We start from the raw sequence: 13,662 nt of genomic DNA, 5'->3' as shown, positions 1-13,662 counted from the left end.
CATGATCTGCTGTGGTAATAGAATGTAATATGTCAACAAAACACATGAAAATACATCACACAAAGAAATTGAATTAAACGTTCCTTGGAACACTACGCGCCGAACCGTTGAAAAGTCCTTCGACATATGTACTCATAACTTTTCTCACAATCTACCAATTTGAGTAGTTATTACCTCAAAAGAAAGTGCTTGAGCCACCGAGTGTTTTTAGACCAAAACAAACTGTGTACCTCAATTAGAACGAAAGATATGATTGCTTCAATGAGAAAAAATGTTGAAGAAATGAGACGTCAAATTGAATGTGGACTCATAACTTTCCTCAGAATCAACCAATTTGAATAGTTAAGAGCTGACATGAAAGAGCTTGATCCACTGAGTGTTTTTAGGCTAAAACAAACTCCGTACCTCAATTACAACCAAAGATATGATTGCTTCAAAGAGACAAAAAATTGAAAAACCAAATAATTTTAGGAAGGCGGAAGTTAAGTGATTTATAGTACCTGATGACAAATCTGTGCATGAATACCTTTCAGTTTTAAAAAAATGAAGGAAATCGACCAGATAGAATGGCCGGACTGACTTTAGTTTTCATAAAAAAAATTTATATATATATATATATATATATTATAAATCAAAGTGGAGTAACACAGACCTGTTTCTGTACAGAGAAATTATTTCCCATCATAATTTGTTGCAGGCAACACGTAAATAGCACAGGAAACTTGAGACTGCGGTGATTCATACTTGTCTAGTCTGCTGTACGGATGGACAGTATGTTGACACCAGGGCTTCTTCTGTTCTTCTGAGCTGCTTGATCTACCAGAAATGGACAGAGATGACCAATCTTCAAGGCATTGTTTTCTAGAAAATATAAGAAACAGAATTTAGACAACCACTTATACCTATAAACATGACTCAAGAATACATGGCATGCAGCAACAAGAAACTCTCCTCCCCAAACAAAATATCCAACTTCTAACAAAGTATATGGGAAAAGTTGTTCCAAAGAAAGGCTATGAAACCATAATCATCACCAGTATACTATCTGAACAGTGCAGTCTGCATTTCATTCAACAAAATTTGGAATTCTGGCCACAAACCCACAAAACAAGTTCAGCAAATTTTTGATCTGCACTAGTCTCAACTAAAAATCCAAGGGGTCAGAACCAGAGATAGCCATCTCCAGCCATCTGCATTTTCTTTTATTTAATGTATCTGCTATTTGAGCTAGGTTCTATTCAGTGCAAGAGAAACTTATCTCTTAAGAGAATTCTTCCATGTTCCTTAGATTTTAAAAAAGAGAAATTATCACCACACCCTCTGATACAAGTTATCTATTTTAAGCTTAACTACAATGAGTTTAAAACCATTTGTATATTTCAAAAATGTCTAAGCTCTTTGATTTGTTCCAATTACAATTCAACACATCAAGAACCTTTAAAAATAAAGGAGAAACCAATTTATTGGTTTTGTGTCAAACGGGTACCATAAACTTCACGAGAATTTGGGAAAAGGAAGGTCCCAGACAACAGCTGTGACAAAAATGTGTGTGTGATCAGAACATTTACTTTAATGAGAGGGATAAAACTTTGAACGTTTTTCATAATATGGAATCATTGAAGTCTCTGAAGATTTTGGTAATAACCTAGAAAGGATAGGTCAAGCTGCAGGGAAACCTTTGTAGACAGCAACAAAGAATCTTAGAAAGGGAAGGAAAAAAAAAGGAAATTATTTATTTATTTATTTATTTACCACAAATCATTCATTTTATAGATGGTCTAGTGAAAAAAGGGTAAGCCCCATGTATAGTAGCTGCTTCACAGACCCATTTATCGGAAAAGGAAATCTTTCTGTTGAAGTCTCAAACAGAGATCATGGGGATGAGAAAAATAACAGTGAAATTACAATCTAGGAAGTGGAGAAGATGGTAAACTACATTATCAAAGCAGCAGGAACAGATGAAATTAGACCTGAAGTAGTGAAATATAATGGGAAAGCAGAGATGAAATTTTTTACTATTTACTTTACGTCGCACTGACAGATAGGTCTTATGGTGACAATGGGATAGGAAAGGTCTAGGATTTGTATGGAAGTGGCCATGGCCTTAATTACGGTACAGCCCCAGAATTTTTCTAGTGTGAAAATGGTAAACCAAGGTAAAATATCTTCAGGGCTACCGACAGTGGAGTTCGAACCAACTATCTCCCGAATGGGAGAGATGAAATTGCTTCAAAGAGTAACAATATTAGCATGGAATGTTAGTAAGGTACCTTCAGACTGGATAAAAGCAGTAACTGCACTTATCTACGAGCAAAGGAACAGGAAGTATTGCAATAAGTACCAAGGTATTCCATTGATCAGTATACCAGGCAAGGTGTTCAAAGGAGATCAAAGTAAGCTGAATGAAAACCAGTGTGGTTTCAGATCACAGATGGGCCGTTAGGACCAAATTTTCAGGATGCGCCAGGAAATTAAAACATGCTCTGAGAGAAATAGTTATGTTTAGGTTTCATAGATCTATACAACACCTATTGCCACTTGAAGTTGTTGGCCAAAGAACTGAAACATTTGGAAAATGTGCATGTTACCCAGCAAACTTAGGGTTGAGAAGAATAAGAAGGAATGAACGATGGATGCAGCTGTACGCATAAACTGGCCTCAGTGGAGGAGTTGAGAGGCAAATGGAGGAGGGTAGGTTACCCTGGAGAAATAATGGACTTTGTCATGGAGAGTAGAATAATAGAAAAAAAGACTATGGTAAGGCCGTTTCTAATGATTTAACAACGAGCAGTATGAAACTAAACAGGGCCATGCAGCTGGTTAAAAAGATGATTGTAGGGGAGTTTTAGTTTATTCACAGACTTTCAGACTGAACGCTGAAAGGCAGAGCACTATGATGAATATTTATGCACAGCTTGAATTGTGGGTCCATGATAATCTTACGCGCTTCATCACAGGGTCATCAGAAGCTCTATAAAATTTAAGAAATTCCCATTGTTACGCTGTATATATACTCTAATAGAGATGTCTGACCACACTCGCTGACTAACACACAGATCTGGAAGACGAAACCAACGATTCTTTCCATCAAAAGAAGAGAAGTTTTTAAACAATGGTAACAAACCCAAATGACTAGAATGAAAAGAACATCACGAACTATAAAAAATTAAATAAAAATTGAAAGCAACAAAAATACTAATGAGTGGATAAAATTGTTGACAAAGAATCTTTCAGAACCATACTGAATAGATGTTTTAGATAGTCGTGTTAATCCCACATAAAGAACATCATTGGATTCACATAATTCAGACTTAGTTTCTGCCAAGTATCATAATGAATGGCTGTTGCTATTCTTATCTAACACACTGCATTTGATCTTCAGTGGCAGTATCTGTAAAATTTGAGTAGTCTTTCTAACTTCCACCACAACTTCCACAATATATACCATTTAGAATGTTCATGGCTAGTAATTTTAATCCTTAAATCTTTCCAATCATTACAAACGCTTTCTGTAAAAAGGCTGCTCATGTTAACCTGGTTTGTGAAAAATACAGAAGGCAGAGCTCTGCATCTTACTTTTCAATAAACTAGTCACCTACTATAAGACCATTCCCCACTTATCAATGAACAGAGTCTGCATGAAGTCTGTATACCCCTACTCATTATTTCTATTGTCAGATGCCCATTGTTATAGACTGATTGTTGACAACAGTTGGTGCCAAGATATTGAAAGAATGGCTGATACAAGTGATTATAGGATTGAGGAATGTTTGGTGGCAGCTGTGTGGATTCATGAGCATAAAATTAGGGGGAAATCAATTCAAAACGCAAGGAACGATTTTGTTGCGCGGTTTGTGAAAGCAGCACTGACAAAGAAGACTTTGTTACTGCGGGAAAATAAAGCCTTTTTAATGGGCAGCGTTTGCGATGCGCCGAGAAGTGGAAGACCGTTCAGACTAACTTTATGCTGACGTAGAAAAATCTATCAAACCATCTCCGGTCAAAACCATACGAATATGTGCGTCAGAGCTGGGGATACCAGAATCAACAATGACGAAACACATCAAAGTGGATCTGAAAATGACGTGTTGGCGTCCGTTGAGTGTCAATGAATTATCAGATGATTTGGAGAGACCTCTTGATGCTTGTGGTCAGATGGCTCAGAAAGCTTGTTCACTGATGAATGTGCAATTTATTGCAGCTCCCAATTTTTTTATTTTTATTTTTTTTGCTTTTGGAGAAAAGAAAATCACATTTATTTCAAGAAATCTAGCTAAACTCCCCCCTCATGTTATGATCTGGACTGGAATGACAAACTCATCTGTTTGGCCCATACTTTTTTTTATCGTTTTGTTAATCAGAACAGTTACCTCCAGATGATTCATGACTGGCTCATCCTGCAGCTGCAAAATAAGGGAATCAGACGTCGTTTGGCTTCAACACGATGAGGCTTTGGGAATCGCTGGATCAGTCGAGGATTGGACAATGATCCAGCTCCTCTTCCATGGCCACCAAGGAGCCCTGATCTAACACCACCCGATAACATACTCTGGGGTTACATCAAGGAACAGGTGAGGAAGTAGCGGTATGTCGGAATTGATGATCTGAAAAATGCGATGCACAAAGCTTTCCAAGACAGTGACCCCAAGGATGTTGCTTAATGAGACGGTGGTGTATATAGCTGTGCAGAGACCATGGAGGAACACATATGGATATTTTAGATTCCTAAGATGTTAGTAAAAATAAATAAATATATGTACTTTTATATCATGTCAGTTTAATTTATTGTAGGGGTATACGACTGTGTGCACCCTGTATGTGTGTAAAACTGGTAAGTGCCCATTTTCCTTCTTAGAGAAAATTATTTTGGTCTGAGAAAATTATTTTTTGTCTGACTTTAAAAAAAACTCTTTAAAGCTGTATCAATATATGAAGGCCGAGTTCCTACATCAGACTAGTGTCAATAACTGCCACCGGTCAATTACACCCTTGTTTCACAACGAGTCCGTGCCTATAGCGAAGGTCAGTCATCTCACCATGCTGGTTGTAGAACAGCAGTGAGCACAGGCAGACACTAACGGCTGTATACATTTTTGTTGTGTTAATGAAACAGGTCCTTCAAGGTTTTTGTTGTTTTTTTGTTTTTTTTTAAATAAGGGTAATTCCTTTCTGGTTATTCATATTACCTCATCTGGAAATAAGGTGGATTTTTCCTTTGGTATGTCAAACAGGACTGTTGGTAGATTTGCATCTGAGAAACGTGTAATACTCAATTTCACTTCTCCAGGATTTAACTGATTTTAGTCTTCTATAGCTTAGTTAAGTTCTCTCTGAGGTGGTGGTGGTGGTGGTCATTATTGTTTTAAGAGGAAGTACAACTAGGCAACCGCCCTCTTAATACTAATCAGAGAGGGGAAAAACTGAAGCGGTCCAACACTTTGAAAAATGAAGGTATCAGCCAAAGGAAGACAAGGGCCATGAAAGGCATGAAAATGAAAGACTCCCTAGGCCACGCAACGTAATACCGTCGGGGTCAGAAAAGAACAAGTGTTGACCAAGGGAGGTCGGATAGGATAGATGAAGGTGAGGCACAAGTTGAAGCAATGCCAGGACTACTCTGCTAAGGGCCCCGTTGTCACCAACCCACGCTCCAAAGTTCAGAGCCCATGGGGCCCCTTTTAGTGGCCTTTTAGGACAGGTAGGGGTACCATGCGTGTTATTCTACTGCCCCAACCCACAGGGGGTTAAGTTCTCTCTGACCACATCTCTTCATTACAGATGAAGTGCTATTAATTAAGTTTGTAGAAAATAATGTATTCTCCACTTACTACACTATATTAAATAGCTACAAAGGTTACTAATTCTTATCCCTATCCAAAACATGTGAACCAGGGAGTGACAAATGACAGACAAGTTTTAAATGTTATTTTTTCTTCAAGAAAGATTTGTAGTATTTAGAATTAAGTTACACTATTTTCTGCTTATATTCTGTATGAATCTGTGCAAGGCCATTTCAGAAGCAGACGTAAGCTGAAATTTGACCGTGAATGAATTATGTAGTCATTCCTATATATATATATATATATTTTTTATTTTTTATTTTAACCTGTTAATTTGTTACCAGATAGGACAAATGATGGCCTATGCAGTTTAATTTTTGTCTGTTACAGTATCATGGTAGCTTTTCATGATACTTGGTACACAAGTATCATGGTGAGTAGGATTTTAGCTGCAAGTTGTTCAAAATAATTTAGCAGGAGGAGACTTGAGAGGGACTCAAAAAACTTATCTTTTATGGTTAGTTTAACATGATAGTTTGTCTTGACTACATTTATTCAGAACATTACTTACAAACTTTCTGTTCGATACCTTTTTCTGATACAGTGAAAAGTAAGGGAAATGATCAGTGAGAGTCGCATGCAAAAATGACGAATTGCAAAGGGCATGAGAAAGCAAGGAGGAGAGTCACGACAAGCCATTAACAAGAAGAGACATGCCGATCGAAGTCTCAGAATCTTGGCAACAACCTAACAGGTCAACACGCAAAGTAACTACCCAGTCAACAATGGGTACAGTAGCTAGTAGCATATTAATTTAAAACTGTTCAAGCTGAGCATTTTAGGTAAAGAGAAATTCTAAACCCAGCATAACTCACTAGGTTTTTATGTGTATCATTACTCGCTAGTGAGCGCAGCGCTTATCTGTATGTTTAATATGCCCATATAAAGATGGAAGTATTTTTAATACATCAATTTGAGAGCGATTTATTTAGGAACACAAGCAAGTGCAATGGCTGAGCGTGTTAACGTACTATGGCTATGGAGCCTAGCTCTGCATTCAGGACATGCGTGGGATCGAACCCCATCGTCGGCTGTCCTAGGAATGATTTTCTATGGTGTCCCATTTACACTCCCATGCAAATACCAGGACAGTTTCTATTCATAGGCCACAGCTGATTTCTTCTACCTCCTTACCCATTTTCATTCATATTCATTAGCTCCTCAAATGAGGAAGGGTATCTGGCCGTAAAACATGCAATATACAACAAATTCATATCACCTTGGCCCCAACTAAGGCGTAGACAATTTGTTAGGAACAAGAATACTTATTTTCAAACAGTTATTCAGGAACACAAATGTTTGAATATAAAGAAATATGAGATAGGGGAAACTAAATAATGCATAATCCAGCATAGTAGGAAACAAACATTTTACAGTCTGTCATCACTTCTGTTGCTTTCAGCATTTTTTTTTTTTTTTTTGCTAGTGGCTTTACGTAGCACCGACACAGGTCTTATGGCGACGATAGGATAGGAAAGGTTAGGATGTGGCCGTGGCCTTAAGGCACAGCCCCAGCATTTGCATTTGCCTGGTGTGAAAATGGGAAACCACAGAAAACCATATTCAGGGCTGCCGAAAGTAGGATTCGAACCCACTATCTCCCGGATGCAAGCTCACAGCTGCATGCTCCTAAGCACGGCCAACTCATCCGGTGGCATCTTTCCTGGATCATTTGCAAATTTTGTTTCCGGCTTCGAACATTTGTAGCAGGACCATGGAGGCTTCACTTGGCAATTCCATTCTTTTCTAAAACGCATGAAATACAGTCTTTAATCAACAAAAAGTGCCCTTTCTTCCTCAGAACTTGCAGACACTGTTCCCGAGATATAATCACTTTCATAAATCCTGTGTTTCATTACCATCACTTTCGGTGTTCAAGTCCACTTCATCGTTTCACCCAACCACGAAAAGTGTCTGGTCAGTGTCTGCCATTACAACTTGTATAAATTCACTGACAACAGTCAGAAACATTTCACATTAAACACACGTAGAAGACAAACGTTGACTTCTTATAATGTGCAAATTTTGTGTAGCACTGTTACTTGTTACTAAGCACACCACTCATCAAACATGCACCGTAGCACATAATGGATTGAGGGTCTGTTTTCAAAGATAATGGAAATAACCGACACCTCCCTTTCCGAACATTCTGTTTGAAAGGTATATGGAGTTTCTGAAGTGTTGTAACATTCCAACAACAGGCAATATACTACGAAGGCGAGCACCGCGCTCACCATGCAAGTAACCGCGGAATAACTGCTAATGATTTAACTTTCAACCTGCTGACTTGTTTGTTCTGAAATTAAGTGGTATACATTCAAATTAATTTTTTATGTTCACAGATGGCCCATGTGAAGCCTGCACAACCGGCCAATAGTGGGCAACGTGGCCCTCCCGCTGCCCAGGGCAAACTCTGAGCCATTTCCTTCTCGCTGTATGTTTCCTCCCAGCAGTCTCTGCCCCTCCCCATCTGCTGACTGAATGCAAGGTCCAGAGACAAGCAAATCATAGAAAAACATCACCTATTGTGCAAAAGTCTTTTGACATCTACCAGAACTTTTCTAGAGAAAGGTTTCCATGATTACAAAAGCTGCAGCCAAAATCTGTGGAACAACTGTTTTATAGAATTAAATTATGTTCTTCCATGTCAGACTTTTACCTCAAAAACTACCCAAGACTAAACAGTGTGCGGAACCTTGCTCCAAACAATGGAAAAAAAAAAATATTCCAGCAAAAACTTCTCTAAACCTGCCCCCAAAAAATATGACAAATACATAGCATTTAAATAGAGTGCCATTTTAAGGTGTTTTTTTCTTCATTCTTTTGGACTGTAAGAGATCCTTCAGACTTATTTAAATATACGTGTGACCTGGAAGTATATTACATGTGATAAAATTCATTTTTGGGTCCGTATTGAAAATATTTGTATTAAATAACACATATGTTTTATTATTCATCCACCTATTCAATACATTACAATACAATAGATTACAATACATTACAATACACTGTATTGAATAGGTGGATGAATAATAAAACATAAGTGTTACTTAATACAAATGGAAGTATATGTCGGCAAGTAGCCTGATGGAAAGTTTCCACTGACTAACAGTGTTCAAAGTGTCGAGAAGCTGGTGGAGTGAAATGCATAAAGCAGGAGAGACAGACCACAGACAAATTGTACACATCGATTCCTCTTGCTGAGATTCTACTGACAAATCACAGGCTTACATTGGTCAGTACTGCAAGAAAACCAAAACGTCACCTAGTTTTGCAAGGAAAAAATTAGGCCAGAAAAGGGAGTTTTATCATACATCCAGAAAACTATACCTTTCAGTAAGAATAACGTTATTTGTTTTACGTCCCACTAACTTCTTTGACGGTTTTTGGAGACGCCGAGGTGCCGGAATTTAGTCCCGCAGGAGTTTTTACGTGCCAGTAAATTTACTGACACGAGGCTGACATATTTGAACACCTTCAAATACCACCGGACTGAGCCAGGATCGAACCTGCCAAGTTGGGGTCAGAAGGCCAGCGCCTCAACCGTCTGAGCCACTCAGCCCAGCATACCTTTCAGTGTTTAGTCTGCAAGCGTCTGATTTTACTAAACTTCACCACAATACTATCTGTAACTATCTCCGTGGCCTCGTTTAGTTCTACACCTCTTATATTTAAATCATTAGAAACCAAGTCTAATCATCATCTTGGTCTTCCTCTACTGCTTTTACCCTCCACAACCGAGTCCATTATTTTCCTAGGTAATCAGTCCTCCTCCATTCGCCTTATATGACCCCACCAGTGACTAATGCTAAATAAGTACCGGTATTCAATTTTACCTATGGTAACAATGACATTTACAATAAGATACAAAAGTTGAAAACTAGAAAAGCGACTGGAAGTGATGAGATTTCTGGGGATATACTAAAGAATGTGTTGGGATATAGTATCATATCTGAAGTACTTATTTCATTACTGTTCACATGAAGAAGCTATACCAAATGAATGGAGAGTTGCTATAGTAACCCTGTGTATAAAGGAAGGTGTGACAAAGCTGAAAATTACAGATCAGTCAGTTTGACATGCATTGCATGCAAGCTTTTGGAAAGCATTCTTATTATATTAGACATGTCCTCAGAGTAAATAACTGGTTCGATAGAAGGCAGTTCGGGTTTAGGGAAAGTTATTCTACTGGAGCTCAACTTGTATGATTCCAGCAAGATATAGCAGATATCTTGGACTCAGGTCAAATGGGCTGTATTGCGATTGACCTATCTAAGGCATTCGATAGGGTGGATCATGGGAGACTACTGGCAAAAATGAGTGCAAATGGACTAGACAAAAGAGTGATGGATGCGTTGCTATATTTCTAGAAAACAGATCTCAGAAAATTACATTAGGCGAAGCTCTATCTCACCCTGTAATGATTAAGAGGGAAATTCCTCAAGGCAGTATTATTGGACCTTCATGTTTTGTTATATAATAAATGATATGAGCAAAGAAGTGGAATCAGAGAAGGCTTTTTGCATATGACATTCTGTATAGAGTAATAAATAAGTTACAAGACTGTGAGCAACTGTAAAAAGACCTCAATGTTGTGAAATGGACAGCATGGTGATAAACATTTTTTTCTTACAATTGGCATTACATTGCACTGACACAGATAGGTCTTATGGTGATGGAGGGATAGGAAAGGACTAGGAGTGGGAAGGAAACAGCCATGGCCTTAAGGTACAACCCCAGAATTTGCTTGGTGTGAAAATGGGGAAACCATCTCCCGGATGCAAGCTCACAGCCGCGTGGATAAACGGGGTTAAAAATCAGGTTGAGAGTTTCACAAATAGGAAAAGTCCTGTTTTAATTACTGCATTGATGGGGTGAAAGTTCCTTATGGGGATCACTAAGTACCTAGGTGTTAATATAAGAAAAGATCTTTATTGGGGTAATCACATAAATGGGATTGTAAATAAAGGGTACAGACCTATGCACGTGGTTATGTGGGTGTTCAGGGGTTTTAGTAGGGATGTAAAAGAGAGGGCATACAAATCACTGGTAAGACCCCAAATAGAGTATGGTACCCTCACCAGGATTACTTGATTCAAAAACTGGAAAAAATACAAAGAAAAGCAGCTCGATTTGTTCTGAGTGATTTCAGAGAGTAGCATTTTAAAAAATGTTACAAGATTTGGACTGGGAAGACTTAGGAGAAAGGAGACGAACAGCTCGACTAAGTGGTATATTCCAAGCTGTCAATGGAGAGATGGCGTGGAATGACATTAGTGAAAAATTTTGAGTGATGTCTATAAAAGTAGGAAAGATCACAATATGAAGTTGGAATTCAAGAGGACAAATTGGGGAAAATATTTGTTTATAGGAATGGGAGTTAGGGATTGGAAAACTCACCAAGGGAGGTGTTCAATAGATTTTCAATTTCTTTGAAATAATTCAAGAAAAGGCTAGAAAAACAACAGATAGGGAAATTTTTTTTTTTCTTTTACTATTGGCTTTACGTCGCACCGACACAGTAGGTCTTATGGCGACGATGGGACAGGAAAGGGCTAGGAGTGGGAAGGAAGCTGCCATGGCCTTAATTAAGGTACAGCCCCAGCATTTGCCTGGTGTGAAAATGGGAAACCACGGAAAACCATCTTCAGGGTTGCCGACAGTGGGGTTCGAACCCACTATCTCCCGAATAGTGGATACTGGCCACACTTAAGCGACTGCAGCTATCGAGCTCAGTAGATGGGGAATCTACCACCTGGGCAACTGCCTTAAATGCAGATCTGTATTGATTGATGAACTGATTGATTGATTTGACAATATGAAAGTGACCGAGGTATGAGTGATGCTAGTAGTACCATTCCTTACACAGCCACTCCCTGTTATGAATGGCGTGAAAATATCACTCGTATGGTTAGTTGGTACATTCATTTCACTGGGCTTGGCAGACCGATATATAATAGCAACGTCTGGCCCGATGAGGAAAGCAACGGGGAAACTACCTCACTCCTCATTTCCCTAGTATGCCTCTTCAGCGACACCTTGGTTATCTATGACAACGCTTAGCGGAGCTGTGGAGAATCGAACCAGCCTTCGGGCTGAATACGCAACACACCTGTAATTCCTAGTTTCAGGCAGCTAAATATGAATAAAAAATGAATATCTCCACAATGTGGGAGATGACTGCCCCACCCCACCAGTCACTGCCACTGCCATAGAGAAATGGAACAAGGGTTGGACACGCAAACATGAAAGGTGAAGATGATGTCCAAGTTTCAAGATTCTGCAACTGTTAGTCACACTGTTCTACTTCCCTCTAAATATTGGCGGTATAAAGAGTTATACGATTCTCAGATGTAAAGTTGACAGGATGAACAAAAAAACAGTGTCTGAAGACTTCCTACAGAATTAAGCAGAGACTACATAGTATCGTACAACACCTGCATGCATTCCTACAGCATCAAAACAAGGCTCCAGGAGTTTCTGGGGATGAGCAATGAACCGAGAACAGCGGTAATGGGGAATATGTGCTTACTGTGCAAGAAAACAAGAACTAAGACCAAAGTGATGAGTATGCACTGTTTAAATTACACTTGCAGGGAGAGAACTGTTTTCTCTTGTCTGGCCTGTGCACAGGGAAACCCAAAAGTAGAGTACTAAAAGGAGTTCTCAGTTATTCCTGTGCTAATATAAAAAGTAACATTGGCAAAATGGTAAGCTGTACAAAGTACACATTTCATAATTTGGCTTTGTTAGTAAATTTTAGTTTTATGTAGATTTTTTTTTTCCAATAGGTACTGTACCACACTTTGGTTTATTTCCATTTTAATTTCAGAAACTCTCAAATTTATGTAATACGGTACTGAAATATAAAAGGCATTAAAAGAAGCCTAAATAATAAATAAAAGCAGCAATGTATTTTAGAGCGATATTTCACTCTAATGTAATAGTGGTCCTCGCGGGAGAAATGATTCGGCAGACCTATCTGCGCATTAGGCACCATCGGACAGTACCGGTGTTGGGCCATTTTCGGTAAAATAGGTGTTTAAAACATTTTCAAATTAACCGAAAACAGTAGGCCTACCTAAAGGCCTTGTCATTTACTAAATTTTAATTTTCTTACAAAAATAATGAGTCTAGCCCACCTGATGGCCATGAGAGTTAAGGCGTAAAGTCTAAATGATTTGCCACCGTGGTTTGTTAGTTCCAATCCAGTCGGTAACGTAATCTTCGAAACAAGACATCTTGGTGCTATTCGACAGGAGTATGCAATGTGCCGGCACGGGGGTTTACCCTCTCCTTTCCTACCATCATAGGGGATTGAGATCGATTTGAGTACACTTACCGTATTGAATACGATCCCCGTTTATACATGTAATAGGCTATTTGAGTACGGTATCATACTGAATCCGCCAGGCAACCACAACGTTTACGAACGATGCAGAATTTTAGTAAAATCGATATCACCTCTTGGAATTTAAAAACTCCAAATGCAGTAGAAGCCCAGGAGAAAACTTTCAGCTTTGAAAGTATGTGTGGTATTCCAAATGCAATTCGTGCAATAGGTGGAACGCACATTCCAATTTTACCCCCAACAGAAGGTTATCGCGATTTTGTTAATCGCAAGGGCTGGCCGTCGTATGTGATTGCAGTTGCTGATCATTTATACAGGTAAATATATTTACTGGCTTATTATATTTGTTATTTCGACAGTACGATCCGAGTTTATACACATGGAACTTAATTCGAACCGAGTACGATACGATCCCAGATTTTACCGTATCGATCTTGAGACTCAATCCGGACTGAGTCTCCATTTACATGG

At 38.8% G+C, this 13,662-nt stretch overlaps 2 long non-coding RNA genes across 3 annotated transcripts in view; one reads left to right on the top strand and one right to left on the bottom strand.

Annotated features, from left to right (window-relative positions):
* Positions 1 to 8,782, top strand: part of LOC136875470 (uncharacterized) — a 52,870-nt gene extending 44,088 nt beyond the window's left edge. For both annotated transcript variants that reach the window (XR_010860443.2, XR_010860445.2), the window contains one exon: positions 8,183 to 8,782. This is a non-coding gene — a long non-coding RNA (uncharacterized lncRNA). The remainder of the gene's footprint in view (positions 1 to 8,182) is intronic.
* The window catches only part of LOC136875469 (uncharacterized), a 29,534-nt gene that overhangs the window by 14,158 nt on the left and 1,714 nt on the right, over positions 1 to 13,662 (bottom strand). The window contains exon 2 of the long non-coding RNA XR_011018403.1: positions 653 to 861. This is a non-coding gene — a long non-coding RNA (uncharacterized lncRNA). The remainder of the gene's footprint in view (positions 1 to 652; positions 862 to 13,662) is intronic.

This window comes from Anabrus simplex, chromosome 6, assembly GCF_040414725.1.
Source record: "Anabrus simplex isolate iqAnaSimp1 chromosome 6, ASM4041472v1, whole genome shotgun sequence".
NCBI classification, from domain to species: Eukaryota; Metazoa; Arthropoda; class Insecta; order Orthoptera; family Tettigoniidae; genus Anabrus; species Anabrus simplex.
The sequence above is the reverse complement of the archived record's forward strand: the minus strand, read 5'-3'. Positions and strand labels throughout refer to the sequence as shown.